Source organism: Podarcis tiliguerta, assembly GCF_965153285.1.
Source record: "Podarcis tiliguerta genome assembly, chromosome: 5".
Taxonomy (NCBI): Eukaryota; Metazoa; Chordata; class Lepidosauria; order Squamata; family Lacertidae; genus Podarcis; species Podarcis tiliguerta.
This window is the reverse complement of record NC_139538.1, coordinates 77,229,899-77,257,728: the sequence shown is the minus strand read 5'-3', so window position 1 is coordinate 77,257,728 and position 27,830 is coordinate 77,229,899. Positions and strand designations below refer to the sequence as shown.

The window sequence follows — 27,830 nt, the reverse complement described above, 5'->3', positions numbered from 1 at the left end:
CAAAAAAACCTGCTTTGGGTGACTGGGGGAACCACCAAATTAATAACAGAAAATAAATTCCTATAAAATTTCACTGGGAATCCTGGACAAGTGCTCACAACAAACAAATGGAGTGGTATTCAACTAAGTTTTACTCAGAGTACGCCCACTGAAATTAATGGCCCTAATGTAATCATGTTCATTAATTTAAATGGAATTTGCTGCCTAGGAGTGTGGTGGAGTCTCCTTCTTTGGAGATCTTTAAGCAGAGGCTTGACAACCATATGTCAGGAGTGCTCTGATGGTGTTTCCTGCTTGGCAGGGGGTTGGACTCGATGGCCCTTGTGGTCTCTTCCAACTCTATGACTCTATGATTCTATGAAATGTGCCTCCTCTGAGCAAAACCTAGTTGAATATCACCCATAGCTGTGCATACTTTTTACAGAGAAGCTGCCCCAAACCACCAACAAATTGCAGAGCCCACCTTTCTCCATGGACTGAACAGTGTTTTCCAGTGCTACCCTGGTACAACAATATGGAACAAAGTCATGATGAACCTTCATGATTTTTCCATGGGGATTGTTCCCTTGACGCATGCAGAACTGTGGCATGAATTGGTTAGTTCTAAAGGGGCAACCCAGGACTGTTAACAAGGGACACCTTTCCAGACCTGTGGGAAAAAAACCATCCATCATCTCTCCTTCAGGCAGGCAGTATTGGCACAAGGTCACAAGGTCATGAACTCTCCTTCAGACAAATAGTAACAGCATGACGTCACAACCACCAGTCTTCTCCTTAAGACAAGTACTATCATCAAGAAGTATCAGCTTGAGGCAAAGGTGCCATTTTCTAAAAAAAAAAAAATTGAGGGGACCTGACACAATGATGTCTTGATGTCACTCTGTGCCTGGCTCTACGTTCGCCCTGAACAATCGGGGCCCAGCCCCCTAAAAACAATATTGAGTGCCCCACAGGGCTTGAGGACACAGTAGCCAGTCTCTCACAGACAGGTAGCACCAGCATCATCACAATGTCCAGCCTCTCTTCAAACAGGCAGCATCACCATTAGGTCACAATAGCAGTTTCTCTTATGGGCAGGTGACATCAGCCTGAGGTCACAATGTCCAGCCTCTCTTACAGGCAGGTAGCATCTCCGTCTTTCAGGGAGACTGCATCAGTATGAGGTCATACTTGGCAGTCTTTTTTATGCTCAAGTAGCAAGTCTCTCTTACAGGCAAGGAAGAGGGCAGGAGTTGGGCATCATCAGAGTACTGAAGCCCCCTCACTCTAAATAGGCAGGTGAACTATCTTACTAGTTTTATGTAGATGTTAAATAGTATAAGGGACAAGACTTGCAGAACCTTGTTGCATCAATGCCATAGGGCTGAGAGAAGGGTATATAACACACACCAGGAGTAGGACTTTTGAAAAAATTCTGTCCCCAAATCTCTTCACTCCAATTTTCTGCCCAGGAGGCCTATAAGGAAAGCTCTCAGTCACACACACCACAGTAAACCTGAATTATAATTTTACATTTAACAGAAAAATAAATAATGTAAACACATTTTGGTTTTTTAAAAGCACAGCATTACAAAATGAGCCTCACTACAAAGATATGCAAAACAGCACAAGGGCAAGGTTAAATTATTGAAGGATGAGTAAAAAAGTAAAGGGGGAAAAGAAGGATTTGGTTTTTTTGGTTTTTCTTTTTTGTATAATATATTGTTTCACTAGGTTTCTATGTAATCTGGGAAATAGAGTATTCATTCACTTAATAGATCAATACCATATGTGTGTGTGTGTGTGTGTATTCTGAATATGATTAGTAAATACAGAACATACTTAAATATAGATAGGGTTACTAAAGCTGTAACTTTATAGTACCTATTGTTTTTCCTTTCCCAACTTTTCAAGAGTTTTCTTCTCCTTTCTTCTTTTTCCATATCCAAGCAGGAAGTCCATGGTCAAATAATAAAACCAAACAAACTATTAATGTTAGCAACAAACTGAAACCATATCTCTCCATGATTTTTCATCTTTTTCATGATTTTTATTTTTAAATATTGTTAACAGCATTGTGCTCACTTTTTTCCTTTCCCCTCTTCTTTTCTTTTCTTTTCTGTTATGAGTAAGTTAAAATTTTTATTGTTAAAAAGAGAAAGCTGCTATTCACCTGATTCAAGCCGGAAGTCCTGTTTTTGCTTCCCTTTTTGTTCTTTTGTTCGTTTTTATGTAAGTGCGTAAGCACTTTTTTTGTTTTAATGTTTTGCTTCTTCATTGTTTTCTTCTTCTTCTTTTTCTTTTACATTTGTATTGTTACTAAGGTGTGTTGTTTTTTTAATTATAAGCTTTATTTTTGTCCCATTCACTTTTTCTATTTCTTTTTTATTATTTTTACATTGACATGCTTTTTAAATTCTTCCTTTTTCTAATGGTGGGTTGAGATCCCACCTTACAGAACTCCAAAGGTATTCCACAGACAAGTGCCACTACTGAAAAGGTCCTAAACTTCTGGGATTAGCAACCTCACCACTGAAAAGGAAGGGACCCAGAAGGGACGATCTTAACAGATAGAAGGCGAACTCTGAGATACCTGAATGGATCCAAGTCCAGGTTAAGACCTTGGAGTGCCAATACCTTGAACAGACTCTAGAAATGAATAGGAAATCTGTGGAGGACTTGTAACATCTAAGTAATATGGTACAATGTTTGGTAAAAGCAATTCAAATGCCCACACCTACGCTTGCAATGGCTGGCAGCTCTAAAAGGACTCCTGATTCTTCACAATCCACTACGTTCCTCCTTCAGCTACAGCAATTCATTGATCTTGCACCTGAGCTTCATCTGTGTCATTTTGTTGCTGGTGTTCTTATGAAGGACATTGAGCAAACACAGCTGCTCACAACAATTTGTTTCGTATTGGCTTTATAATAAAAGCAGCAGCAAAGAATTGCATAGCTTGGTGGAACTGATCTCAGTTCCTTGCATCATGTCAAACAGCTGGTTTACATTTCCAGAGAAGTAGACGATGTCTCTCTCTTAGAACTAGACTGCACCACTTTAAAATGGAAGTGACTATTGCATTCATTTTTATCCTGTCCTTCATGAAGTTCAGGGTAGTCTACATGGTCCTCCTGCTCCCTACAATGATCCTATGCAGAGGGTTGGTTGATGGGTGTCATTGGCCCATGGTCTCCGAGTGAGCTTTATGGTGAGGTGGGAATTTGAACACAGAGCTTCCTGCTTCTAGTCCAGCACTCTAACCACTTTATAAAACTGGATCCCCCATATAAAAATAACTTCCTGAACATGGAAAAAACCCCCCAAAAGGAGTGCCAGGGTAAGAACTAAACTAGAACACTTCTCCATGTAACTTTCCATGGCAAAGAGCTTTTGATTTGAGGATGATGATAATTGGAGGTGGGGAATTAATGTCATACCTGCAGGCATACTACCAAAATGCAACATAGGGAAGCTCAAAGAAGCAGGAATAAGAAAACATTTAGCTGTGCCTTTGCAATCTATCCCCTTCCTATTCAGGTGGTATAGTCCCAGAAGGACTGTACTACACACTTTATGCATGAGTGTATTAGCCCAACTAATAATAATAATAATAATAATAATAATAATAATAATAATAATTTATAATTTATATCCTGCCCATCTGGCTGAGTTTCCCCAGCCACTTTGGGCAGCTTCCAATCAAGTGTTAAAAACAATACAGCATCAAATATTAAAAACTTCCCTAAACAGGGTTGCCTTCGGATGTCTTTTAAAGATAAGATAGCTGCTTATTTCCTTCACATCTGAAGGGAGGGCGTTCCACAGGGCAGGTGCCACTACCAAGAAGGCCCTCTGTCTGGTTCCCTGTAACCTCACTTCTCGCAATGAGGGAACCGCCAGAAGGCCCTCGGCGCTGGATCTCAGTGTCCGGGCCGAAGAATGGGGGTGGAGATGCTCCTTCACGTATACAGGACCGAGGCCATTTAGGGCTTTAAAGGTCAGCACCAACACTTTGAATTGTGCTCGGAAATGTACTTGGAGCCAATAATAAGGCATAAGGGAAACTGTATGCAATCACATGCCATCAAAACATTAACTGGTAACTTTTGGGGTGGCCCTAATTTGAGGGCCTGAGAATGCCATTCCACCTAGGAATTCTGTTTGAATTCCATTTGCTAAAGAAGTTGACAAAGGGAACTTGCATTGGAAAAATGTTCCATGGATATGACTAGCTTCTCATGGGATCAATGTAGCAACTTGTTCCAGGTCACTTCGTGGGTCCCTGAGTGAGTGCCACTGAATCAAATCAAAGAGTGGAATGCTGCCATCTGGATGAGCCTTTTGAAGAGGAAGCGCTGAAATCTGAAACACGAGATGCCTTAAAAAAACAAAGAAAGTGTTCTTGTTTTTAAAATGTCGCCATCCGAAATCTAGAAATGAGACCAGAGTCATATTTTGTTTTCTCCCTGTGCTTACTAGCGGGGGGCAAGGGGAACTCGGCTATAATGCATTAAGACTCTCAATGCTATGTACTTACAATTTCAGAATGCATCCTGTGGGATTTTACAAGGGCAGGGGGAGATGAACGAGGATCTGTACACTCTTCAGGCCATGCTGAGAATTTTAGTGTTTCATTAGGTTCTGGTGGATGCTGTGAACTAACAGATCATCTGCCAGCACTTTGCACAAGGCAGCAGTTGCTGAGCTTAACTGATATGTATGAGCATGTTCCCCAGTGAAGTTGATGAATGGCCTTCAGTGATTGCAGTTCCATATAGTGAGGGATCCATGCATGCATTCTTGAGGCAGTTGCCATGCAACCATTCAGCATTCCCTTTGAATGGGCAAGATAGCCCCCGAGATGGAAATGTGTAATTTCTGTTGTCTGTAAAAGTCTGCTCCTCCGACTAACAGCCCTGCCCGTTATCTTGGCTTAATCACCTAGGGCTGCATGAAGACTAATCTCCAATGCAGAGCTTATTCCTACCAGGATGTGAATATTTCATAGAGAAATGTTGATATCAGAAGGCATCAATATTCAATATGACTGGGTGGGAAGAGGCTGTGATAGTTTGCGATAAAGAAATTTCTAATTGCAAGAGAGGATTCTCATGTAGGTTTAAGCCAAGAGGGGCAAGAAAAGAAAAAAGGGAATAATAGCTTGGTGGAGCAGCACTGCTGAGAGAATAAATTATATTAACTCTGGAATCGCAATTGCTGTTGGTGGAAATATGGTGAGAGTGTATAATAAGTTCTTGGAAGGAAAAGTTACCAGTTTAATTTTCTTCTATTCTGTAGGCTTAGCCAGTTGTGCAAACAAAGCTGTCTGTGGATCACATTTTACTAACAATGCTATTAGGGATTCTAGAGGAAATTTATTTTTCTAAACTCCAAAATAAATTGACCTCCTGGACAAATGTGCAGATGGGAATTTACATGTGAATGAATCGTTATAATTCATATTTTGCACTTCTCTGAATTTTGCAATGCAGTTCTCACTTAGGACAAGTATCAAAATGTGTTTAGAAAGGCTTGTTTTGTGAGAAAATATGTTTTTAAAATGGTATTTTTTTATTAGGCTTTTTAACAAAAAAAGTAGAGATTACTAAGGAAATGCTATGGAACAGACTTGAATGAAGATATGTTCAGCTCACACATAGCATGAAACAGAGAAGGGGAGGGGTGTGCATTTATGTTTGTCTTAAGTGCTATCTTTTATTTGATTTTTAAAAAGGTATGAACTTCCCCAGTGTAGTTCCAGAACAAAGCAGGCTACTTCCCATTTCCACATCTAAAGCAATGTGGACAAATATAGATAGGGTGGGCTGCTAGCTTTGTGCACCTTTCAGGGTCTAGTACAGGTGAGGATTTTGGAAAGGCAGAAAAGGAGCAGGGCAAAAAATAAACAGAAGAAAGGAGTGGAAGCAAAGTATCCAGACATTTAAAGACTTTTTCAGTCTTGCCACCTAAGATTACACACACACACACACACACACACAACACACACATATACACATACAACTAAAGATGCTGAAGACTCAACGCTGGACTTTCAACATGCAAAATGTGCTCAGATTATGTATTAAATACATAGTTTGCATAAAACTATAGTTTTAAATGAAGAAAGAGACAATGGACAAGTAGAGAAACAAAAACTATCATTTGCTCTAACACTGACTGAAATCCCGTGATTAACTATTTCTAGTTTTCTGTCTTTAACCTTTTGCAAACATAGTGACATCACATGGTTCCAGTCAATGTGCCGAGGGTTTGAGTATCTGCACAACCATGAAGGACAGAAGTTCTGACTATTCCTATGCTAGATGACCACCTTTGATAGAACTTGTTATCCACTACAACAAAATAATCCAAGCAGACTCCTAAAAATATATTTGATGAAGGTTTGTAGAGCATCTGCTTTCAGTACAGAAGGTTTCCTGGCACCTCCATGTGGTTCTCGTGGGAGAGACTCCTAGCCGTTGCTAGTTAGTGTAGACAAAACTGAACTGGGTGGACTAATGATATATGACTTTCCTTAAGGCAACTTCCTGTGTTTCTAATAAGAGAATCACAATAAGCCTCATCAAAACAACTTAATCCTTATCTAAAATGTGAAAATGGACACATGAATCAGAGAATGAGAAGCCATTGGCGATGTAATGATCTCAGGCAGGCAAGCAAGCTCCGATAAGAATTAACGAGTCTCTGGCAGTTTTATGGTACGTTTATTCTACAATTAATTACAGAGAGCGACTCCAAGACTGCCGCCCCTTAGCTATGAGTTGCTCACTCTGAGAGTCCACCCCCGTCATGGCACGAAGGGCACCAAAGTCCAGTCCTTCCATTGCATTTTAACCCTTTCAGCTCTTTTGGTTTGGGGAGAAGGTGGGTGGACCCCCCCCCCCCCCCGCTCTCAAAAGAAGAGCACTCAAGAAGCTGTTTCTCTCCTGGTTGCATAACAACCCACTCAATGCCGTCTATCTCTTCCCCTCCCCTTGCCTGCAAGCTGTCCGAGTCTGAGAACTCTTGGTGTTTTTTTCCGCATTCTTTCATCTCCAGAGTCAGACTCTGGCTCTCTCTGTACAGTGGTACCTCTGGTTAAGAACTTAATTTGTTTTGGAGGTCCGTTCTTAACCTGAAACTGTACTTAACCTGAAGAACCACTTTACCTAATGGTGACTCCTGCTGCTGCCGCGCTGCTGCTGCGCGATTTATGTTCTCATCCTGAAGTTCTTAACCCGACGTACTATTTCTGGGTTAGCAGAGTCTGTAACCTGAAACGTCTGTAACCCGAAGTACCACTGTACTGGCATTCCTTCGTCTTGAGAGTTTGACTCTTCCCCGGCATTTGATTCAGCCACATCCCTGACAGGCGGCTTATGTAAAACTGGGAAGCATTGTTCAATGCTTGATACACTGTGTGGCTTAGCTTGATACACCATGTGACTCAGGATATATCATAGGCACCAACTCCTATGGGCTTCGGGGGCTTTGGTCCCCCAATAAAATATTTGATTGGTCTGCCCCCCCCCAAAGTTGATGGGCATTGCCATTCAAAGGGTGTGGGTGCACTACATCATGTGATCAATTAAGTGGGACAGGGCTTACCTAAGCCCCCCACCCCCAACAGTTTATTCAGGTTGGCACCCCTGAGATGGGTTCTGAAAGACACAAACAATGGCGCTGTGCTAACAAGAAGTGAAAGGTTGCTTGTATGAGAGCTCTTTCATCATCACACATTCATGTTTACTGAGTGCAAAAGTCTTTTCACATTAAGGAATTCCAGTTGTAGACTTGTTTTGCTGGGTATTACTGTTCATTTTTGCTAATTCAGTCTGAAGGTTGCTAATGCATGAGGAATTTATCAAATTAAATTAATAGGGTGTATCGTATCAACACTTCACAGAGCTTCTTGCATGCCAGTGATGGAAGAACTCGTGCAATGTTAGGTGGGGAGAAACTGATGAGTGTTAGGCTCATAGAGATCCCTGATGAAGGGACAATCCATGCATATATGCACATGTACACACACCTACCAACCATAAGAAGAAGAAAACACACACTGTTTTTCATCCTTGTTGTTGCAGGTATGTTTGTTCGAGTGTGCTCTACATTTAAATTCGACAGCAAGAAGATTCAAATGGCACCAGTAAAGCAAAACAGTACAATTTATTCTGCTTCTAAGACTGAGGTGCTCCGAGAATTTGGAATCTTATGTAAACAAACAAATGTCATGAGTACAATCGCATGGAAATGTGGTTTGTGCCAGCCAGTTGTTTTAAAGAGGCATGCAGTAACAGTCAATAAGGCAGGGTCAAAGAGACTGGATGATCAAAACTATTTGTTTTGTTCTGGCCAGAGTGGCACTTGCTTCTGAGTAAACAGACATAAAAGCGCCAGCCCTGGCTTCAAATGCTGGCTCATCCTCCTTGCATCCTCCAGGCCCAGTATACCTGAAGGAGCGTCTTCACCCCTATCGTTCTGCCCGGACACTGAGGTCCAGCTCCGAGGGCCTTCTGGTGGTTCCATCACTGTGAGAAGTGAGGTTACATGGAACCAAGCAGAGGGCCTTCTCGATAGTGGCACCCGCCCTGTGGAACGCCCTCCCATCAGATGTCAAAGAGATCAACAACTATATGACATTTAGAAGACATGTGAAGGCAGCCCCATTTAGGGAAGTTTTTAATGACTGATGTTCTAATGTATTTTTAATCTTTTCTTGGAAGCCGCCCAGAGTGGCTGGGGAAACACAGCCAGATGGGTGGGGTAGAAATAAATTATTATTATTATTATTATTATTATTATTACAGAACATGGCACCAAAAGACACACACCTCAATTTTCATCAGAGGAATGTTGGAGGTTGTGCAACATATCTTAGCCCATTGTCATAGATGCGGCTGGAATTTTTTCTGGTAACTGTGGCAATGTATAGCTGACGTATAAAACGGAAATACTTTTCTAAATATTTTGTTTCAACAAGCCTGTAGTTAATGTATTTTGCTTATCTGATCTGCATGGTCTGTGCTTATCAAGAGAGCTTGTAAAACGTAATTCAGTTATAGAGCCTGCTTCGAGCAATATAAATAGTCATCGTTTGTGGAATCGAAAAGTGAGCAGCAATAAGACACACATTCTTTGGGGACATATTGGATTCAGAAAGTGGAGATATTATCTTTCTTACACCTACTAAATATAAAAAGTAGGCTTTTAACAAAATGATCCAAAGGGGAGAACAAAGGCAAGAGAGTTGCTAAATGGTAAAAACTCAATGTCTGCTAAGGAATGTTCCCTGCATAGTACTCTACCTTTTCACACTGCTTTATAATGTAGTTATGAAGAATGAAACTTGCAGAATTTCATGTGCAAATTTTGTGAGGCATGTGATGATTCAATTTTTCAAGAAGTGTTGGGTTGTAACACCTAGAGGAAATAACATCCAAAATGAAAAGACCTGGCAGGTAAAAATAAAAATAAACCAACAAACCATTAGGTGAAGCATTTGGGCGGGGTGGGGGAAAGATGGATTGCTAGCCATGAGACCAGAATAAGCTCTTTCTAAAAATAATGAAAGTCTGAGGCACAAAGAACAAAGATTCATCTGGGAATGGATATGGATATGCCAAACCATCACCTGATTTTGCAGATGCTTCTTCTTTCGTGAACACTGGAGTGAGGAGTGGGTGTGGTGGGAGCTGGGCCGACATCTTCTGATGCTACTAGCAATCTTGTCAGGAGGAGAGAGGGGTCCGACCATAAGGCAATTGAGGGAGAACACTGAAGACATGGATGTGCCTGAACTGTGGGACAATAAAAGAAACACAGGCATGGCTGTGTACACCAAGAGAGAGGGATGGTAGCAAGGAATGGAGGGAAACATAGCAAGCAAAGTAGAACCAACAGCCTCTCATAACTGAGGATGAAAGAGGAGACAAAGGTGAGAAAAGTGGTGTGTGAAAGTAAGAGTGGAGGACAGCATAAGGGGAGAGTAAGGCTCCACCTGCACTATAATTTAAATCAGTATCATACCACTTTAAATAGTAATAGCTTCTCCCAAATAATCCTGAGAATTGTAGTATGTTAATGGATCTGAGAATAGTGAGGGGGGCCCCGTTCCCCCCACAGAGCTACAATTCTCTGAGTGGTTTAACCAGTTTAACCAGTCTCTCTCCCCACAGGGAACTCTGGGAATTGTACCTGTGTAAAAGGAAGAGGGGGTCTCCTAAGAACTCTAAGCACGATTAAAAAACTACAGTTCCCAGAATTATTTTGGGGAAGCCATGACTGTTTAAAGTTTTACAACATTGCTTAAAATGTTTATTGCACATGCGGCCTAAGTGTGGCTGGGCTGGAATGTCAGAAGGAATGTGGGCAGAGGCACCAAGGTCCGCCAAAGTCCACCGCCCCTGCCAGGCCCAGTCTCTCAATAAGGGGAACAGCAGGAACTTCAAAGAGACACAAAAGGAATTCCAAGGAAGAGTGGCAGCAGGAGGGAAACCAAAGGGAACAGATTTGTTCAGCAAAAGGTCAGGTGGACAGTACTACCTTACAGGGTTGGGACACACGAGGGAATAGCCTGAGGGCAGTCTGAATTTTTGAGGTTAGCTCCTCAAAAATTGGTGGGCCAAATAATATGACTACACAGAAACCTTATGCAGAGGGTTTTCCTATGATAAAAAGAATTCCTACCTTGTGTGATGGGCTCACCAGGTATCTCTCCTTGAAACACAAGGTTTTTGAGGATGCTTGGGACTCACCAGGGGATAAAGGTTTCACACCTTGCATATTTGATAGTTAGAACACTTGTTGATTTTCACCTTGCCATGGTTTTTGCAGTTCTTGAATTGACTTAATTGCATAATGTTCCCCACTCGTTGTTCCATTGGTACAGCCTACAATATATTTTTGTACTTTCCCATTTGGTCCTCTTCATGTTCTGCAGGCATTCATGTTAATATCATTTAATTTTATATGCCTGCCATTTCTCACATAGGCAAAATGAATGCCTACCATTTCTCACTTACCTAAACACACAGACATCCTTTCCATTGTATAGTAGGAAAAAAGGAAACAACAATGGCTAGAATTACTGCTTTCTCAATGATATGTAATTACAACTGTTGAGATACATTAGATTTAGATTAGTGGCTTGATGATTGATAAATGAATCCCTTGCCTATCATTAACTCAATCTGTCATGGTGAATCTATTTGTTTGTTTGTTTGTTTCAAATGATTACAAATCAATTCTTGCCAGAGGTGTGTGTGTGTGTGTGTGGAGAGAAACACCTGTCAACAACACTGGGTGAAAAGAATTCAACAGAGGCCATAAATATTGGTCGGTCAATCTCATCTGGAGTTAACAGCAATGAAGTTGAGTGAGATGTTAATGAAGTCAATGGAAATGCAGTAGGCCAAGTCTTGAGGCAGACAACAGTGCTTTTAAAAAGAGAGAGAGTAAAGTGCTTTATACATTGCCCTCATTTTGTTGGCTCTGGACAAACAGCTTGTATGAAGTTTAAAGTTTTAACACAGGACCTTTATACTAGGTCACAGCATTGGTCCTTCTAGCCAATGGGAATTTTTTGGCTATTGTGGTTGTTGCTGTTTTTTACTCTATTTATTGGATTTAGTTAGGAACTAGTAGGTCAACAGAAGGTGTAGCCAGAACCAATGATAAGCAGAGTTAAAGCCAATGATGGGAGGAGCAAACAAATTTTAGTTTTGTCCACATCTCGGTCCCTCCTGAATTCTATAAGGGCAGAATTATGGTTAAGGAGGAGAAATCCATACTTAAGTGGGTCTTGAACCTATGTGAGGTTGTCAGGTGGAGGTTGAGCCTGTGCACTACTATCTGCTGGAGTACGCATCGGCAAATTCGGCCCTCCAGATGTTTTGGGACTACAATTCCCATCATCCCTGACCACTGTTCCTGTCAGCTAGGGTGATAATGGGCGTCGTAGTCCCAAAACATCTGGAGGACTGAGTTTGCCTATGCCTGTGCTGGAGGAAGAGCAGGGAGATTGACCAGACCAGTGAGGAAGACTCTTACGAGAGCCCGTGTTTTGGAGATTAGTGTGTTGGACTGGAGACTGGGAGAGGAGGGTCTAAATCCCCACCCACCAATGAAGCTTACTGGGTGACCTTGGGCCACTTGTGTTCTTGCAGCCTAACCGACCTCAAGGGCTTTGGTGATGATAAAATTGCACTGGGCCAGGAGAGAAACATGTATGCCTTGTTGAGATCCTTGGAGGAAAGGTGGGGTATAAATGTGGTAAGAGATACCATATTTTTCGCTCTATAAGGCACACATTTTCCCCTCCAAAAATTAAGGGGAAATGTGTGTACGTCTTATGGAGCGAATGCAGGCACCGACCCCTCTCGCTCTCCAGATAGCCTCGGGTTCCTTTCGCCTTCGGGTTCCTTTCGCTGAAGCCAGGAGAGTCTTGCTCTCCAGGCTTCAGTGAAAGGAACCCGAGGCTATCTGGAGAGCGAGAGGGGTCAGTGCACACCGACCCCTCTCGCTCTCCAGGCTTCAAAGATAGCCGCCTGAAGCCTCCAGAGTTCCCGCTGCGCTCCAGAGGCTTTGGGTTCCTTTCACTGAAGGGTAGGTGCCCCTTCAGCTAAGGCGCAGTGCTCCTTCAGCTAAGTGAGAGGAGAAATGGAAGTGGCTCCGCTTCTCCTGCCACTTCTCTGAAGGGGCGCTGAGCAGAGAGGGGGAGAATTTTTTTTCTTGTTCTCCCCCTCTAAAACAAGGTGCGTCCTATGGTCCTAGAACAAGGTGCATCCTATAGAGTGAAAAATACGGTAAGTAAAGATCAAGAAGTAGCAGCAGTAGGCCAGAGGTTGTCAGGAGATACAGCCAGTTTCTTTTGAAGTCACCCAAGCTCACCCTGAGTAGCTTTTCAGCTTGATAATCTCTTCCTCCCTATGTTTTGTTTCATTTCACCTCTGTCTTGTTCTGCCTCCACCTCGCCAGCCGTTTGATCCAACATTTGTGACCTCAGGGCAATTTTCATCTTCAATTACTCTCTTTGCTATAACGTGAATATAATCCAAGTGATTTGTGGTGTTCAGGTCCATAGTGAAAAAGGCATTACATGGAATTGCTCTTGTTACCATGGGAGTGAAAGGGTCCTGTTTTCAATGGTGATTCTACTTCTGGTCAGGATGCCAATTTGTCTCTTCCAAACAGTGTTATTTAAGCAGCTCTTCCCTGAAAACTTGTTAAAAATGCTGTGGTCCAACTGCACGACACCTTGGTAAATCCTTTGGGGTTACTTCTGTGCCACTTGGCTTAGCAAAGCTGCCATGACATGAAAACAATATATATATATTTCTATTATTTATAAGATTTTGTTAAGAGAAATTAAGAATTTATGTTGTGAAAAAGAGGACTTCAAGTCAGTAGGTTGTATATGCCAACTTTAAAATGATTTTTACACTCATCAACATTTTTTTTGTTATTACATTAGTTGCAAAAAACCCGCAAGTAGCCGTTTTCTGAATGTTGAAATTTTCAGAATATCAAAAACACGAGCATCATAGCCAGTAATTACAATCAAGTCAAGTGCTGAACAAATAATCCCAGGTAGCAGAGGATTTTATGCTAATAAGAGTACTTGAAGCAGTCCTTTCAGGTTAAAAACAGTGATATTACAGGCAAGTATCCAAAGAAAAGCCAGCAGAATAATGTAAGAGAATTAGTCACCAACAAAGAAAACTTGTGCCTCTGTCTGCAAGTCCATCTATCCAAAACCCACAGAATTTGTGCTCCTGTAAATGCTAGATTTAGAATTCACTAGGGACATGCAATGCGCCTTGCCTGCTGAGGAAATTTTTTAGCCTTATCTTATCAAAGCTCTTTGTTGTTGCTTTTTAGGTTAGTATAGTTCACTTATTATTTGTGCTCTGCTTATCTATTCAAACAATAGCTGAAACAAGCTTACAATAAAAAATAATATAAAACTGTCGTATCTTGAACAGAGGAATAGTGGGAGACTTTTAGTAACAGAAAAAGGCTGTTTTGAAAAGAGCTGCCTTTACAAGCTTATCAGACACGTTTTAACAAGTGAAGCTCCAGATAGCTATGTCCACCATCTTTTGTTTTCCAGAATGCTGCGCCTCTGGTCCCAAGTGGGGTTGAGGGAAACTAAAATGGTAGCTCAACAACTCTCAGGGTCTCCTGGTTTTTACTTTTTGAAATATGGCAACCCTATTTAGAACAGGCAATACAAGCTCATCTGCCATCTTCTGTATTGAATCTGCCTGGTTCTGCAGGTGCCTAGAATGGAGGTATGCAAAGCAGAAACTGCCCTGGTGACTCCTAGAACACATCACAAGGAGGAAAACAAAACAAAACATCCACATAATATATCATTTAAAATGATAGTTAAAACATCCAAAGACAGTGGTATGAAAACTTCAGCAAAACATCATGAAAAGTAACAGAGGTCACTGATTAAAGGCTAGGCTTTTTGTGGGGAGGGAAGGATATTTATCATCTGCTGAAAGATGATCAGATATGGGCATGACATCCTGCTTTGCCTCTGAGATCACCACAGACTCTTCATTTTCACACTTCCTAGGCACATTAGATGGGACTTCACAATTATTTTTGGGTCAAGGCTTAGAGTTGAGAGATTTGTCCTGGCTGAAATGAAGATGCTGGTTTGAAAGCGGAGAGGCTTTTGGAGAGAGAGAGAGAGAGAGAGAGAGAGAGAGAGAGAGAGAGAGAGAGAGATGAGCTAGAAATCTAATGGAGGAAAACAAAACAAATTCTTAATGCAAGGTTTTGTTCCCTGGATTGCTTGTTCTGCCCCAATAATGCACAGTCTGCATGGCGTTAAATTGTACTGTCGTATGTTTTGCTTCATTGTGTTTGTGTGTGTATTTTGCATGTTCAGACCCAGAGACCTCATTCCTAAATAAAGACACATATGACTCAAATTTTAGTTTTGGTTTTTGGCAGAATTTATGCCACAACTTAAGAAAAGTATGTGGTTGCATAGGCTCTGGTTTGACTAGCTCCCTGCCATGCAGGTAGCACTGACCCAGAGCTCTATCATAGGTCAGCCAAGGGTGAACACCTGAGGAAGGTGAAAAGCCTGGGAGCAGACTCTATTCACTCCCCAGATGCTCCCCTGGATTCAGGCACAGGCATAACCCCTTTCCGGGGGTTGGCCAAACCAAGTTGAGTCCCTGGATTCCTTTAATGGAATACCCTTCATGTAGGGATGGCAAGACCATTCTTCCATCCCTATCAAATGAACCAGTGCCTATCCACAACTTTACAAGTTGTGACGAATTGCTACGTGGCAGGCAAAACCCAAATGGCAACAGCCAATCAGCCAAGTGGGAAAATTCCTGCCCTGCCCTGTTCCAACGACAGACAACACACGATGGCATAGCAAGGTCAATTGCAAAAGGCCCTAAAATTAGGGAGAGGTGGGCAGGTGTTCCGATGCACAAGCCGAAAGAGGAAGCTTTGGGTCATGTGCATGGGTTTATATAGGTGCCTCGATCTGTTTAGACTGCAACCCCATTGGCCAGATTAAAACCTAGCATCGAGGGACCTACCAATCAGGTGTTGTGGCTATCCAATGGACCCACCCACAACCAAGAGGTCAGTCTCCAGATCTCACCATAACACATGCCCTCTTTTAGGGAGGACGCGATTTATTTTAGCTTTCCTCAATAAACAAATGTTTCTTTTGAAGATACAGAAGTTCTGTATCTTGAAGCTAGGACTTACATAGCTCAGTTGGTAGAAAATGAGACTCTTAATTGCAGGGTTGTGGGTTCGAGCCCCACATTTAGCAAAAGATTCCTGCCTTGCAGGGGAGACGGACCCCTAGATGACCCTTGTGGTCCCTTCCAACTTTGTGATTCTAAGTTTTAGGGGTGGGAAGAGAGAGACCATGGTATATGAAGAAATGTTTTTTAACCAAGTTTGATCATACTTCTGTAACTAAAAGCTGAGTTCAATTGCTAAGGTAAGATCAATAGCGAAACTCAGTTAAAAATATTTCTTCCTCAAAGCTGAAATTAGCTGTCAGTGTTGTGAATAACTTGTGTATAGACATAAAAGCAGGTGCTATAGTGGTAAAATGTTACCACCATTGAAACTAGTGTGACTATATTATGCACTAGAATATATGAGTTAGGGTTAGGGAAAGGATCTTTCAAGGAAATTTGCAGTGGTCTATTTTTCCTGTTTGTCATGGCCTATTCTTTCAGTCAAGTCTACATTGTGCAACAGGTCAGATTCTTGTGCAATGTATAGGTTTCTTCTCCTTCTTCTAGAATGCTGGGATTCTTTGCTTTATAGAAAAATGAGGGGTTTCTGAGCTAAAGGACATAATCAACAATGCGTTGCTGAAGATCTAAATATTGACAGGTTCACTGTGCCTTCAGCATGTGGTGCCACACTCCAATACACAAGATGCAACGCTGAATTTTGTCTAAGTCCATTTGCCCTTCTCAGGCTTTGCGGGCAGGCACCGGGTCTCCCCTGTGAATTGGCCTATAGCAGGCCGGATTGTCTTCCTGACACTGATTGGTCCAATGGCGGCAGGAATTCAGGGAGCATTCCCCTGGGTGTGCTGCCCATCTTCCAGAGGAAGATAAAATATCTGGGCTGCGGTACCTTTCGGCCTCATGCTCGCTGCACTGGTTCTCCTACCCACCTTCCCTTAGTTCAGGGTTTGTTTGGGTTTTTTTCTGCAGATGGTACATCCTAGCTACAAACAATGTCAGTCGCTGGATTAAGGGGTCAGGCAGGATTTTTTCCCATCTGGCAAATTGGCTCTGCCATCTGGGTTTCCACCTACCTTGTAGCAATCATCACAACTTTGTAAGGCAGATTGGCATCGGGTAAACCTAGTCTTGGTTGGAGGGAAGGTTGTAGCCTCCACCTACCCCTCCATGAGAAAGGTTATCCTGTTAAAAGGATCTGGGAGGAGTGGCTCTGTCCACCCAGATGGGGGCTAGGGCCATACCACTGCTCCAGTGGGGACCACTTGGGGGAACACCCTGATTCGCCATAGGTCATATGGTACCCCTGGCTTCACCCTTGGAAACACTCCCACTGGACGGGTGGGAGTGACATGCACAGTTGCTTACCTCTATGTCTATGATCAAACCAATAAAGTTGTGGCCTTAATTGATCCCAAAACCCAATATGCCATGTCTTGTCTGGTTATTTGCATTTTAGGGAACAGGGTGGTCATGGGGCCTTTCCACACAAAGCAAAATTTGCCATTCTTCCTATGGAGAACCATCTGAGAATTTTTGGAATAAGCCAAAAGGCTAGTAGTAAGATCAGTCAAATTTCTCCAATGGATTTCATGCATCTAATGAAATTTACAGTTACTAAAGAAATCTCCCCAGATACTAAAGAACTCTCCTGCTCTAAGGCAAATTTGGAGTTCCTGCTTGAGCAAACTTGAAAAGAAAGAAAGAAAGAAGCTTACTAATAAGCATACACACTACAAGTGCAGACTCATGCTTCATAGTCACAGGGACTTTGCATTCAGCTTGAGCCAAAACATTTATATTGTTTTGGGAGTATGCAGTATCAACATCACTCTGATAAGTCTTTAACTTATCACAATATGTTCCCACTGAGCCATTTGCCAATCTCTAACACTTTGTTATCGCCATTAATTATTTGATTGTCTCCCTCTTGTGAAATATCACCTTTCTGTTTGTATAAGCTCAACACTCCACTCGCTTCATTGCTCTCTTTATAGTCATGTTGCATACATAGCTGGAGTAAATAATCCATTGTTTTAATCAAAAGGCTATTAAGCCTCCTGCAATGGCAGCAAGTTCATGGAGCATGTCAGAGGACTAAGCAAGCCTGCAGATCTTCTCCAAGAATTTAATTTGTACTTCTGTGAAGTTCTGAGTAGACATCAGTGCGATCATTTTCTCTCCAGGGGTGTATTAAGGAAATATATGTGTCATGGGAGTTTGCGTTAATTGTTTCCCACAGGAGATGCAGGCAAGTCATTAAATTCTGTGGAGTTTCTAATGCCACTCTTAATTTGATCAAGTATTATGGGATCTTTGAGGAAATCAGTATTTAGTGTTCAGCAAGGCTGAATTGAGAGTTGATGTTTCTGGTGCATAGGTTTTACGAAATTACTTCGAGGATTATTGCGGTAAATCATTGAAACTGTCATCAGTAGCACATGATCATCATTTGGAAAAGTCAGGTTGACATAATAAGATGAATAAGAAGACAACGTTCTCAGTGCCGTGAAACATATCGTGTAGATTCCATCTGCCATGCATTGCACTGAGAATAATACAGTGCTGACTACAGCACTGTGAAAAGTAGAGCTTTAGTAGCAAAAACCACAACATATCATGCAGGTTAAGCAAATCTGATCATTTCGTTCTGTAATGAATGGGGGGGGGGGTGGAATTAACATGGCAGAAGCTGGAAGTATCAGGGAACAATACTGACAATCATTAATTACTTGATCCTATTCTCAAGATCTCTCATGAATGGGCAGCTCAACACTAGCACTTGAAGGAGAAGCCAGGGTCCAGTACCTACTAAGATGGTTAACCTGCTGGGCTGAATTGTTTCCCATTGCAGGTTGACTAAATGCTGGATTTCATGAATCTATGTTAGTCATGTTCATTAACATCAATGGCCCTACTCTGAGTAGGACTTAATTGAATGCCACTAGAAATGAGGGCAGCTTCAGAAGAAATATTCACCCATGTAAGCCCTCTCTGAAGCTGGGTTTCTAGTTCAGGAGAACACCATTGCTCCAAATTGGAAGCCCAAAATCTGGGATAAATTTCAGTTGACATAGAATTGGTGACATCTCTAGGATTCCATGCTAAAATAACTGGGGAAATGAGCTTTGTTTTGATGACTTTGAAAATAATGTGGTAGCTAGGCCTGGAAATCAACCAAGTTATAATAGATTGCAAGACACAAGACCCATCTGACAAATATTCTGACCTTGTCTGCATGCTGAAATTTGCCCCCTCCCTAGTCAGTGGCTATACAAAAAGAAGATAGCACAAGACACTCTCTCAGCTAATATGGAAAAGGAACTTATATCTCTTACCTCATTCCCTCACAAAGCCAGGCAGTCAGGAAAAAAATGGGTGAGTTGCATGGTAACAGATGTCAAAATTAAATGAGATTGAAAATCACAAACATCTCTTCCTGCAATTCAAGGAAAATTATTCAAAGAACACAATAGAAATGGAACTAGAATGAAATTTCACCAAGTTTTTGGAGCAAATCCATGTCATCTCTGAATAGCGCCTCTCTCCCATAACCTAAGACTTTGACTCTTGCTTCTTCTCTTTTGTTCTGATTGGCTGCTGTGCTCGTCATCTCGCTAGTACCCACTATTGTACATCCACTCTCTTATCATGCTATTTCTCTTGTCACTCTCTTGTCATATTTTTCAACACCTCAGTTGAGCCCTTGTTTCACTTAAACTCATTCTCCATAATTAGATTGGAAGCTCTTTCCAGGGAGGGATCTGCCTCTTTTGCTTATGTAACTTGGCAATGTACACCGAGACTGCTCTCTAAATCATTAATAACCTTTCCCTCTCTTTCACATTCATGAAAAGGGAACACTCAACATAAATGAAAGTCTGAAAAGTCAAAGCCTGAAAGAAGGAAATATGTTAACAGAGAAAACAAGAAGGAATCCAACATTGCCTGGGGACATCCATCAGGCTATGCTAGATCTCACCTCATCTACTTCTGGCCCACAAACAGGACCATCTCCTTCTAGAACCATAGGGACAGATGAGATGAGACCTAGCGCACCTTAGGGAACTCTAGTGCATGGCAGCATCACCACATCCTTACATGTCTGACATAGGAGGTGAGCATAGTATGTCCTGTGGATGTTTGGGTTTCTTTACTTTGCCTATATGGTGGCAGAGGTGGTATTTTGTCTGCCCCTGGCAGAAATGTTCAGAGTTACAACAATTAATGTTAGGAAAGTTAAGATGGGCACTAATTGAGCACTAAGATGGCCTTGGTAGTCCACAGGCCTGCCTGGTCTTCCTGTTATATACCTGCTGGGATTAACAAGGCATCTGACCCTCACCTGAATCTCATACAAGTGCTTTGGTCTGCAGCCACAGTGTGGAAATAAAGGATGAGATTGCCCACCAGATACCAGACACTTTACTATTCAAATTAGGCCCCAGTGTTTTTGTTACAATCCCCTTCTCAATTAAGTAATCAATTTTAATCTAGAATTTAAATTCTCAAAACTTTCTGATTTGTTAATTTGAGCAAGCAAACTACTGCTCTCACTTCATTACAAACAGTATTTCTACCGGCAACACACTTGAGCAAACCTGCTCCTCTTCCTTTCACAGATATTTTGTTGCCATTTGCAACTGTAGCTGCCTCTGATTAGTTATCATTTAACTCTTTGGGGAAATAATTAGCATCACACGTCAACTAGAAGAATTACTGTTAATAGCACCAGTTTTCATATAACTTGATATTGCTGGATAGTTTGGATGAACTGCAAAAGCATTTTTTGTTTGCTTTTTGTTGCCACCCTGGAACCTTTCTTTATTAGTGCCACTTTGTTTTGTACAATTCCTTGCAAATGAAGGAAAACAACTTTTCTGCTTGTATATGTTGATAATATTATTTTGGTTACTGAGAACAAACAAGATTGTACAAAAACAAGATTGGGTGCAGGCCTGGCCAGGACATAGGTGTCCTGACTGTGACAAAGGTGACCTGTGTGCTTGCTTGCTTGCTTGATTAACAGCTGTTGGGAACTTCAAAGTCTGAGCTCTCCCTTCTTATGGTCTTTGTACTGGCCCTGGAGACTCCAATAGAATAGGCACCCTATCAAATGACAGGGCAGGAGCTACATGGAGCAGGGCCTTTTCACTGGTGGTACCCATTGCATGCCTCACTCTTCCCAGAGCTGCTCACTTTTGCCTTTATTTTGGAGCTATATAATTTAGGAAGACTTTGGAAGAACTGGTTGACAAGTCATCATTCACTGACGTATGAGCGGATTTTATTTGCTGCTATTCTGGGCCTCTGGTGCACCAGGGTTTACACCAGCGTAATAGAGTTGGCTAGGATGCCAGAAGGGATACAATTTATGAGCTTTCTCCATTATCTGCACCGCAGGGGATGTTCAGTCAACAGTGCAAAGGCTGAGCTGAAGCATTTCCTGTTGGTTACCTGCTTTCAGCAATAGGGGTTGCTGCTTGGTAGTATCCAATTGATTAGCTGTCAGATTCTAGAGCTCCCTATTGGTGGTTCTTAGGTAATTCACAAAATACAGAGTCCATTCATAAATCACAGTCCTCATTCATAAAGTAATAACATACATCTCCATTGCTACATATTGGGTGTATATTTCAGCGGTTGAACATACAGGTTTATGGCCATGCTGTAGTGTAGTGCTTATGCGACTGTGAATAAAAGGTGGCTGGGCTCATTGTCTCAAGGTTTGTGGGGGGGGGGGTAAGAGGTGACAAAACTGATTTCCAATAAGTGATGCTCTTTATTTCCATAACAAGTCTTTGAGTCTGTACTCTGAATAGTGACACCAGTGACCTAGAAGGTGCAGGTCTTCTCAGTACAACCCCTGCACAGTCTCATCAGGGCTGACCTTAAGGCAATTGGAGCAATTTGGCCAAATTGGGCCCCGCGTGCCCAATCTAGATGGATTTTATTTATATGTATAAGATTTTGCAGACTTTGGCTGTGAACTGGGGCCCTACAAAAAAAAATTCAATTTGCGCCCCACTACTTCAAATTGGAGACGGGGTGGCGCTGTGGGTAAAAGCCTCAGCGCCTAGGGCGGTTTGAATCCCCGCGGCGGGGTGCGCTCCCGTTGTTTGGTCCCAGCGCCTGCCAACCTAGCAGTTCGAAAGCACCCCCGGGTGCAAGTAGATCAATAGGGACCGCTTACTAGCGGGAAGGTAAACGGCGTTTCCGTGTGCGGCTCTGGCTCGCCAGAGCAGTGATGTCACGCTGGCCACGTGACCCGGAAGTGTCTGCGGACAGCGCTGGCCCCCGGCCTCTTGAGTGAGATGGGCGCACAACCCTAGAGTCTGTCAAGACTTGCCCGTACGGGCAGGGGTACCTTTACCTTCTTTACTTCCAATTGGGCCCCACTGGCTAGCCCTGAGTCTCATAGTTGCTGAGCCTGAGTTTCCCTGCCCTTGCATGAAGTCTTGGGTCTGCGATTTTGGGAGAGGGAAGACTGCGGTATTGGGGAGCGGGCAGGCTGGCAAGGCCCCCTAGTTATAGAGGCCCAAGTTGTCCTGCCCTCACATGCGGTCTTGGGTTTGCAATTTTGGGAGAGGGGAGACTGAGGCACTGGAGAGAGGACAGGCTGGTGAGGACTCCTAAATTTAGAGGCCCTAGGCTTCAGCCTACTTAGCCTGTACATGAATCCGGCACTGTCTTCCGTTACTGATTGTTCTCATGGAGGAACTCCTGCTCAGCTTCCAAGGAATCCCAAGGTTCTCTGAAACCCAGTGTAAAAACCCCTGTTCTAGGCCTCTGATGCAGACCACATAAAACCAGATGCTAAGTTAGGCCATATAATATCCAGTTTTGTAATCCTTTCTGTTCTGATTCAGGTCCTTGATTGAGATGGCAGATTGTTCTATAATTGGGTGTTAATTAGCAACTCATTGAACTGTAATAATCTGTACTAGCAACTGAGGTGTACTCAGAAAGGTGTGAAACCTTCACCTCCCTAAAAAGGAAAAAAAACCACCCCAATTTCATTCTGATGAATACAATTAGATGCTCTGAAAATTTTGGGAAATTGTTGGGCAGGTCCGGCACTATAGTAGGCAGAGTGAGGCAGCTGCCTTTATGCCAAATGTTTGGGGTAGGATAGGGCACAGTAAGTGGCAATGTGGGGTAGAGATGTGCATGCCACATGATCTGCCCTGTATCATTTATGCCAGCCTTCTGCCTTCAGGTGTGAATGGATGATGCTGTTCCATCATCAACATGAAGTAAGATTCGGCTGCCAGTCTAGGCATCCCCAATACTTGGAATGTGGAGATTACCATCTTTTAAAAATATATATATGTTGCGATTGAAATATTTTCATGGATAATAAAGGTACATTTAATGTCTCTGTTTTCAATTCATAGAGTCCTTTCTACAGGTCACTTACATTCAGTGTGAGATACTGCTATCATAAGCATTGTGAAGTTGTGGGGAAGAGAGATGTGTGGGATAATGATATTTCATTACAGCCTTGTTTTGGGAAGTTTTTAATGTTTGATGTTTTATCGTGTTTTTAATAGTCTGTTGGGAGCTGCCCAGAGTGGCTGGGGAAACCCAGCCAGATGGTCAGGGTATAAATAGTAGTAGTAATAGTAATAATAATTAATAATTCTTTTGCATAGTGTATGTGCAAGAGTTCTGTGCCAGAGTCACATGGATAGGCTATGTATGTATGTATGTATGTATATATGTATGTTGGCAGTGTGAGAGGTTGGAGAGCCCAGAGTGTGGTTTGTTGCATTCAGTTGACTGCAGTGAGTTTTGTTTGTGTGTGAGAGGGGGAGACAGTTGTTGGGTCAAATAAGAGGGGGAGACAGTTGTTGGGTCAAATAAGCTATATCAATTCAAATGCTGTTGGTGGGGTTAGATCTTTGTTGGGCTGTATATGTAATAAACAGGAGCCACACCGGGGCGAAGGGATCCTCTTTTGTTTGTCCCCATGCTAATTTCAATTTGTTGGTTAGCTTTTCTAGTAGGACTGTTTCCCATACACTTTTGTACCTGTGGTCCTTGCCTCAGGTAGCAAAACGTCTTCAGCTAGCCATGGTGACCAATGGACTTCTCCTCACATCTGAACCATAGTTTATTTACAGATGAGTGAATTAAGAAGGCATTTGTCATATACTGAAATTTATCCTTTTTTAGAATTTCTACATTGGCATGGCTTCTAGGACCTGTCAGGTTCCCAATGGTTGCACAAAGTGAGCTGGGGATGGACAAGGATGAAGGGAAGCCCCACCCACCCACTGGCCTTTGCTCTCTTTCCTCACCCAGCTATGCACATGAAATGAATAGACAGCTTTAGCATGGTGGCACTGAAGGCTGCTCAGCGTCTACTCTTGACTGCCAGACCAACTTAGGCCCAATAAATTTGGCTAACTGAGCTGAAGGACAAGATGTGCCCCTCTCCCTCATTCCACATATTGGAGCTGATTGGCCTGGCAGTTGAATAATAACTCAAAATAGGTGACAGGGCAGCCCCGGAACCTCAAACCCAGGAGGGTTTCACCATTTCACCTCTGTAATGAGAAGGCCTCCTCCTTCACCTACAAACTTGCTTCTCTGCCTACAGGGAGAGAGATTTGCGCTGCTGTGAGTCCTGGGATGCTCTCCCAGGGACCGCTGGACCACAGCCTAAGGAAGATCATTGAAGGTATAATTAGGAGAGCAGCAATTTTGCCATTACTCAAGCAGCTGCTGTTACAAACAATTGTGCAAAGCTAGATAAAAGGACGGGGCTTTCTCAAAAATATCTGGCTTTATGCCTTTGAGTTTGCGCCATGCGGGGATGACAATGAATTAACATCAATCTTTAAGTGCAACTACCCTGTGGTGGCTTTCTTGTGAGGGAAGGCAGATAATGGACAGAGTTTTCTCATGATTTCAATGACATTCACTGTTGCAATCCCTGTTTAGTCTGGACTTGCTCTTATGTATTTCACAGCAGACTCACACGCTAGAAATAAGCACGTGAAGCCTTTTTTGTGTATACGCATGGCATGGAGGTAAAATGATGGGGGTTTGATAGGGATGTTGTGACACTGGATTGTGGCTCTCTGCAAAAACATTCACATTAGACTGGGAACCCCACAGGGATGCTGCAAAGCTAGCCCCCCAAGTTTCTCTACATTCGCAAAAGATTGAATTTTCTCAATGGGAGCCTCTGTGAAATGGAAAATTACTATAAATGAATGTATTGCATTTGAGAACATTACTTATGCGAGATCTGGAGCTGAAAAGAGCATCTTTTGTTTGAAGGTGAGAAATTGTTTCCTTTAAATGCTCAATTAACTGCAAAGCTATGGTTGGGGGAATTGGTCGAAGCCCCCCATCTCCATTTAATAGTCATTTAGGAGTTTGGCCACTTGAAGAGGCAGCACTTATGTTCTATGAGGCTGAAGCTCAAACCAGTTTGGAAGCTACATCCCTTGCTGAGGGAATCTTTATAGTAATGCCCAGATGTGTGAGGCTTTGTAGCGCTTTGTGGTTGACTTCATATCCTGTCTTTTTGAGCGCGTCTTTCATGTTCAGGGTTTCACGTGTCTAGAAGAGTAACTTAGAATAGAGGCTACCAGAATTTTTGGACCAGCAGACACATTTTGAACTTTAAGGAAGAGCTGGGGACACCAGTCACAAAATAATGGCCATGGGGGTGTGGCATAACGCAATATGGCTGCTGCGGGGGCATGGCATAACACAAAATTAGAGAGAGTACAGCCACTGCTACTTCACATCCCCTAGTCCTAAACCCCAACCTCAGACATACCAAGGGAAGTCAGCTATGCCCTGCTGAAGTCGATTGTGGAGTTCACACAATATTGATTTCTCTGTTTCTCTCACACAGTGATGCGTTGCTGTCCATCAGACACAGGGAGCATTCCCCAGTACCAGGCAAATGAGTAAAGGTAAAGGTAAAGGGACCCCTGACCATTAGGTCCAGTCATGACTGACTCTGGGGTTGTGGCGCTCATCTCGCTTTATTGGCCGAGGGAGCTGGCGTACAGCTTCCGGGTCATGTGGTCAGCATGACTAAGCTGCTTCTGGCGAACCAGAGCAGTGCACGGAAATGCCGTTTACCTTCCTGCCAGAGCGGTACCTATTTATCTACTTGCACTTTGACGTGCTTTCGAACTGCTAGGTTGGCAGGAAGGCAAATGAGTGGTGCTTTCTTAATTGTAGCTTGAATCATATTGATGTAGGAGGGATAGGGAACTTATCTGGATGCTTGGGGAAGGGAGAAATATAAAACACATTTTCCACACATGGCTACCAGTGTTTGGGTAATGACATTTAATGAGATCTGCAGGATGAGAACACAGCTTGTAGTGAAGAGCATGCTGTTGCATATGTCAAATCGTTCCTGCGCAATGCTGAAGAGGATGGGGTGGGTGGAAATGGGAGGAAAAGTTGTACCCAACAGGTTAAGTTACTAGAAATATCTCATCAGCTCAAAAGTTACCTCTTTTTAAAGAAGCAGCCCCAAATACTGGTGTGATAACCATAGTTGATTTTAGAGCTGAAATGAATATTAGAAACTTCTTTTTTATTTGTTTACTTTTTAACTGTTGAGATGAATTGGAAGCTTTGCTGAATATGTTCATGACCTTTAAATATTATTTTCCAGAGGGCACTCAAAAGGCATGAACAAGTTTCACCCAGTGGTGAGTGGGATTTGTGGAACTTTAAAAATAAAAAAGTCCATTTCTGAACATTAGTGCATAGTAGTGGGCTGAAAAAATTGTTTTAAAATGTTTTAAAATAGATTTATTTCCACTGCAGCTAATGGCAACATAGAAAACAGGTCTGTGCAAAATAAACTAATTGCTATGGAATTGAAAATGGTGTGGCATATCTGGCAAAATAAATGACTGTAACTCTTATTCTCATATGGGTCATAATTACGTTCAATCTCCTTTGCATCATTTGAAATGCAATGAGGCCATAACAGTTGTGGCTGCTCTCCTGGAAATGAGGACATGTGTAAATTTTTGAATGGTTTGTTCTCATCTTAATGTTATGGCTTGTTGTGTTGCTTAAATGTCTGTGTACAAAATAAGATATTATGAGATAATACAAAAAGGAAAAAAACGAAAAGGCAAATGAATATCAGAACCTGTTGAAGCATGTCCTCTATTCCTATCTCTTATCCTTTCCTTTGTTCAATTAGTCATGACTTAGGGGTGGGATAATGTAGGGGTGGGAAACAGTGATACTTGTGGGTATCCCCCTCACTTTTCAGTTGTAGTGTGGTCTAAATCAAGGAATCCCAATGTATTCCCCTCTCAGGATGATGTCAATGCCTTTAGATTTGCAGAGAGAGAGAGAGAGAGAGAGAGAGAGAGAGAGAGAGAGAGAGAGAGAGAATGCTCCATGGATCTCCCTATTGTGTTTAGGATGGTAGGTGCATCTAGTGCTATGGCTTAATTTTCCAAGGCACATTTTAAAGCCCATTTCAGCACACTAATACACTATGACACACAATTCTGGAATTCCTAGAGTATTTAAAAGCTCCAAAAGATGGTTATTTCTGTCCAAGAAAGTATCATAGTTATTATTCTGCATTATACAAAATTGTTTAGGACTATAAGCCTGAGGCTGAATCCTTTTCATTAAAGTTCAGAGGTGAGGGGAAGAAGCTCTTTCCCCCCTTCTGCTTGCCAACCCTCATTACAAATCAGCAAGTAAGCTGAATGAGTACTTTTTGGCCAGAGAGCATGTGGTCCTTAAAAGTCTCATGGATCAAACTTGGGAAGCCAAGTGGCTTCAAATTAAGTTAAATGTGTCCACTTCTGTTTATGATTCTGTCAGGTTAAAGCTTAGCAGTATTGCATACGAAGCTACCATTGTGTTGAATATGCCTGAGGAGATGGGATGGAATTCTGGACCAGACTGGACAGAGAGGAGTGAAAAATTAAAGGAGACACCAGTGTGGTCAAGACTGACCAGCAGAAGAGGGATAACTGGAGAGTGAGTAACTTAGGAAAAGGCCTGTTGAGATACATTAGTTATATGATATGTGATGGAACGGAGGAGCTGAAATATATCTTATTATTAACCATT

General features: G+C 42.3%; 1 long non-coding RNA gene across 1 annotated transcript; it reads left to right on the top strand.

Annotated features, from left to right (window-relative positions):
- The first annotated feature begins 1,112 nt into the window (after positions 1–1,112).
- On the top strand, positions 1,113–27,830 carry LOC310677350. The gene is made up of 3 exons (XR_014511113.1): positions 1,113–1,278; positions 25,615–25,675; positions 27,579–27,830. It is a non-coding gene; the product is annotated as an uncharacterized lncRNA (long non-coding RNA).